The sequence below is a fragment of the Meleagris gallopavo genome, chromosome 8 (genome assembly GCF_000146605.3).
Source record: "Meleagris gallopavo isolate NT-WF06-2002-E0010 breed Aviagen turkey brand Nicholas breeding stock chromosome 8, Turkey_5.1, whole genome shotgun sequence".
Classification (NCBI taxonomy): Eukaryota; Metazoa; Chordata; class Aves; order Galliformes; family Phasianidae; genus Meleagris; species Meleagris gallopavo.
The window spans coordinates 25,087,888-25,093,798 of NC_015018.2; positions in this window are offsets into that span (position 1 = coordinate 25,087,888).

Below are 5,911 nucleotides of genomic sequence, written 5' to 3' on the forward strand. Positions count from 1 at the left end.
CCGATGACGTCACGGGAGCGCCGGGTCACGGCACGGAACAGGGCGCGCGGCTGCGCAGTGCGGCTCCGTCCTCGCGGCAGCGCTGTGCCGGCGGAGCTGCTTCCTGCTTATGCCGTAGTGCTCGTGGCGGGTCCTGCTGCCGTGCAGAATGTGCTGATCCGCTCCGTGTCTTGGACGCACGCCGGAACGCGGCGGCAGAAGTGTCAGCCCATCCCCAGCCACGCTCACTAACCCGTATCCGCTGCCCTTTTCCTGAGCGCCTCCGGGCGCAGCCATTCCACCGCCCCTGCGGGCAGCCTGTTCCCGTGCATCACCATTTTGGAGAATAAGTTGTTCCTCACGCCTACCCTGCAGCAACCTGAGGTCGTTCTCTCACGTCCTATCCGGGAGGAGAGGCCGACCTCCCCCTCACTGCAGCCCCGGGGAGAGCAGGGAGCAAAGAGTGCATGCTCCATTGATTTCTCTCTGCTTTGGTCCCGGCTCAGGGCAGAAATAACAAGCACCACTGCGCACAGAGCATTGATGTGATATTGATGTCTCCTTGTAGTTTAAAATGAAGTAACCTGCTGCTAAAAGCATCTTGCTGCTTTGTGTTGGTGACAAAATTTGGCCACTCTTCTGGCTGTCTTCTGATTAAGATCTTGATTTAATAAAGGTTAAAAAGAAAGCACTCTGCATTCTGTGGTTCTACGATTCCCATCTCCCCAGACTGTGCAAAAGAAATCAGAAAACAGAAGGTAGATATTGACATCTGTGAGAGCTATTTAGTTGCTATTATGCCCCTTAAGATATGCTGTGAAAGCTTCAGTACCCAAAGGTGACTTCTAAGGGCTTGCTGAACATTAAAATTCAGGCTAATTTCTTTCCCTTCCTGGTAAAATTAATGATGGCAAGCTGATAAGCATTCTGTGTAGGAACTTCATTGCAGAAGATGATCATCTTGTAAGAACAGACGTATAGGGGTCAAAAAACATTTTGCAGACATCTGATTAAGCTAGTGACAAGTCCTCTGCAGCAGGCAGCCCATTTGACAGGTGGAAGATGTACAAAAGTAATGTGGCATTACTGCATTTTCTGCCCTAGAGTGCAGACTGAGGCAGCAAGAAGACCTAAACTCTTGAGTTCCCAGTACTAGAGCCCTTATTTCATCCAGCAGACTGAGAGAGCTCCAGGCTCCTCGGTCCAAGTTAATGTCCCAGCTTTACTTCATCCTGGTGAGATGCCCTCATCAGGTAATGGAAACCACTGGGTGTTCAGCATCCTGGTTCAACCAGTGACCTGACCCAGCAGGACCAGCGTCAAGCCTGTGGATGAGCACAGTGGAGGCCCAGGGTGCACTGAGATGAAGCCCTGCAGAGGCTGATCCCTAGGCTGAAAGAGTCAGCAGAGGACTCTTGGCAGTACTGCTCATTTCACTTGAATAGTAAATGACTAGTAAGTTAAATAAGAGAAAGTGAAATGAGCTTTCCTGTTAAGCCCAAATGTTTGATGCTTATTTCCTGGGCGTTATGGGTCTCTGGGAAGCTTCTAATGAGCTTTCCAATGTAGATAATGTAAAATATTTTAATAATTCATTTATCAAGCAGTACTGTGAGTGATATATAATCTGAAATGATTAAAGAGATGACACTGCCCTTTCTAAGCAGCTGTTGAATCTCAGTTAAATGGTGCAACTTCTGTTGCAAAGGTGTTTTACGAAAATTGTTCAAAATACCTAGCTTTTAATTAAATTGTTCTAATTGAGATATCTTTTATGTTCCTACAATGCTATATTGCATCAGATTGCATATGAGAAAGAGAGAGAGAGGGCAGTCTGGCAAGTAGCAACCAAAATTGCCTGAGACCAATTACCACGTGACAGAGCCATTAACTCTGTTGTAATCTTGATCCATATCAAGAGATCAAGGCCAGGAAATAAACCTTAAAAGAACTCCCATTATCTTATCAGCCCTCCTATACCCATGATACCTTTATTACAGCTGTAGTGTTTCTTTCCTTCTCCTTCTCTTGTTGGGCACAGATGAAATTGAGACTCCTGTTTTGCAATCTAATCTTCTGAGATGGCCCATTTCCACAAGCAAGCCCAGAGCTTTTTAATGACATCAGTCACCTTTGGCTCTTGGTGCACCTCAGTGGGCCTGGGAAGGTGAAAGTGGAACAAGGCAGCTCCCCACAGACTGCCCATGCAGGGTGCTATGCAGGAGAGACAGCAATAAGAAATTTGTAGCATGAGGTTTTGTCAGCACAAACATTACCAGGGTTCAGTGACATGCATGCCTATGTTTTGGCTTGGCAACGGAAAGCACTGTTATCATACAAGCTTTCTTATCTCTCCAGATAAAAATGCCAGTGAAGCCAGGTGCCTTTACAGCTATGGCTCAGCCCTAAAACAGGCAAGTCTGGGGGCAGCACTCACCTCCTCTGGCAGCACTGACCTGGCTCTCTCTCTTCTTTTCATCCTGCCATCAGTGAAGGGTCCAAAGCCTCTGCAAAGTGGTGATGGGCAGACAGATGGACAAAGCACATGGCCTATTAAGCCTCATTTCATTAGGAAACCAGTTACTTATCAGGCATGTGTTTAATTCTGCATTATCAGGACTTCAGAATGCATATGGCATTGAAAGTGACAAACCAGATGTGGATTTTGTTTGCAGTTAACATGTGCAGTACAGAAGATTCATTCATAGATATATACGAGGACCACATTTTACAATCCTTGGCTTCTACCTGAAGTCACAGCCTCTACAAGCGAGACCCACTCACCTGCAGAAATCCCCCTCAGGTCTGAGCATATTGGAATACCATACTATGCAATGTATTAAATGAATCACAGCACAAGAAACACGTGTTTATTCCAGCGGGTGCAGGAGTCCAGACACAAAGTATTGGGTTACCGTCTGTGCCAGATAATAGGACAAAGTGGAAAAGATTAAATATGCTTCATGTGTCCCAAGTAGAGACTTTGAAGCTTAACTATGTCGATCTTGTGATCAGTATTTCACACCTGGGCACAGACACGTGCCCTGCCTGCTATACACCAAACTGAGAGTCTGTTTGAGGGCTTTAGTGGGGTGCCTGGCACTTGAACTCCCGTGCCCAAGGCAGGACGATCCACAGCCCACCTCCATTGGCAGTTTGGGATCATCCAGGAACCCAGGTGTGGTACTTCAGCTGTGGAACTTCAGGACCAAAAGGACAGAAGCATGGCTTGAGTGGACATTACTCCTGTCCCAAAAAGCCCTGTGAGACACCAGGCTAAGATCACTCATCTGAAAGCTACAGGGAAGTTTTAGCTTTGCTTATAACACTGGGGGATGGCCTCTTCTGTCCTATGTGGGCCACCTCTTTTCCTGCCAGAGGCTGTTTCACACTGTGGCTCCTTCAAAAGAGCCGAGCAGCAGAGGCTGGGGAAAAAAGCCATAAACAGTTCTGGTTGTTCCTAAACAAGCTTTCCCATTGTTCAACTGTTGGCTTATGGATTCTGCCCCTTTGAAGAAAGATGACCCGTGTTATGAAAAAGTGAGGGTGACAGACAGTCTGCACGAGACACACGTCGCTATGACGTACAGGAAAAGGATGAATGCTTCACACCGTCCTCGTGAGTGGAAGTGCAGGAAGGAGGTGAGTTAGGGCAGTGGGAAACTTCCACCCAGCCTATGGCTGCACTGCCTCGATTACATCTTTGCTGTGCATTTCCAAAGGTTAAAAGTGCTCCTCATTCATTACAGGGCCCCTCTGGCTCTGAAAGCCTCATGTGTGACATGTGTGTCGTGAGAACCTGTCCCTCCATGCCAGAGTCCATATTCTATCCTTCTATATATGTTTTTCTAGAAGGAGAGCAGTGTACTCACTCTTCTATTGTCATATGCAAAAAGGAAGATGAAAGAGAGGCAACACAGCCAGGATTCCCAAAATCTAGCTGCAGATCTGCCAGGAAACACAGTGTAAAAGTTCCTGTTTTAAGGTGAGAGATGAGTTTTATTGTTAGCAGTTGTTATAGCAACACGAGGTGCCAGCGAGCAGTACGACTCGGCGCGTTGCAGCAGACCCAGACAAGTTCAAGGCTGCTGCCAAATCTTGTTGCCAAGGCAATGCAACATAAGGCAAGAGCTTGGAGAAATGACGGCTGCCGACAGCTCATGCCAGCAGGATCCGTCTGGTTCAAAGGGAACTTTTAAAAGTAGTGGTGACTCCAGCAGCACAGCCACAGAACGAGGACAAGGGGCATGCAGGGATAGGGGGAAGGAGCCCAAGGAAAAGCATCAGCAACAGGTAATGCTAAGTGTTGCATCTGACAAGGACATCTTAGCCTGCAATGAAAATATGTACTGCATTTTTTTGGAGGAAGTAAAAATAATCACAAAATACTATTTTTTAATGTTTGTTTAACTTGAGCAACTGTGCTTGAGCTTGAATGGGAATTTGGACTTTTTCCCATTGTTGACAGCAAAAATGGTTTTCTCAATAAATTTGTTCTGGGACATGGCTATTGTTCCTGCAGTAGTAGAAGGCATGAAGTAGCTCATTTCAATTTTATGCTCATTTCCAGACTTCTTAAGCATGCTTCATGGCAAAACATTCACTAGAAAAGAGCTGGGCTGCAAGTTGATTAGTCTTTCCTAGCTATAATCATATGCTAATGTTAACATAAACAACGACAGTGTGCTCTGAGCTGAAGGAAGACTACTACCCCAAAGAGTCAAAATAGATGATCAGTGCAGAAGAAATGAGTATTCTGATCCAATCCTACCTACATACCATGCCGTGCATTTTACATTTTCATGTACTACCAATGGTTAAAAATAACCTTATCTTTTCCACCTCAAGGACTATTTCAGCATGTGCAACTTGCAGTACAACAGTAATACATCCATAGTATTCCTGAGTCTACCAAATGTCCCATGGTGGAATTTATTCTCCTGGAACCTGCTGTGAGTTGTGGAAAAGGTCTGCAAGCATTTTGTCCTATCTAAAAATGGGAAAATAAGATATGGGAAGTGATTTGTCAAGTGTGCTGAAAGTTTTCTGTGTGCAATTGTGGGCAGTGCCATCTCTGCTGACCTCTACCACAGTAAAGATTTTAATTAACTGTGAACATTTTTCAACTTATTTGCAATTCTTAAGCCATGGGCCAAGAAGCACAAAGTGACTGGTCATGTGCTTGTAACCATCGTTTGTTTTTCAGCAGTTAAGTTATATTCCAATAAGCTAACATGCTGTACTTGCAACCTTTCTGCTGTTACCAGTACTTTTCCACAGTTGCTGTAGCTAGCAGTGAGATATTCTGTGATCAGAAACAACAGAAAACCTGGTTCAGCCAATTGTGAAGAGAAATAAGATGCTGCCCAAGAGCAGCATGTTTTTACTTTAAGACTGTCCATTGTATAAAAGAAACATAAAAATCACAAAACTGGACACTAGCATTTTTTTGAACAAGAAGGCAAAAGAAAACTATTTTTAGTCCTAGCTGAATTTCTCTGCTGGTGATTCCACACATAATGTTACTTCTTAATATATCCAAGAGAAGGTTTCAAAGCCATCCAGAATATCTTCCATTTTTCTGAAATGGCATATACAGAAACCTGGCTAATAAAAAGACAAAACCATATGGGCAGGATGCTTAACTTGATCTGCAGGATCCCAAACTGGTTCCAAGAGCTGGCTCTCCTGTCCACAGATCTCATCTGCCCTTGATGCCAGTGATGGTAGGACCCTTTGTGGAAGGTGTCTGGTCTGTCTTTGCCACCCTGGGTGTGCTGTGTGATGTCTCCTCCACAACAGATGGAATGTATAGAGGAAATTTGGAAGAATCCAGGGCTGAACCATGCTGCAGCTAAGAGTGCCTTGGCACACACTCTGAAACATGGGGGTACAACCAAAGAGCACTCCTGCAACTTTCTTTTATCTCCTT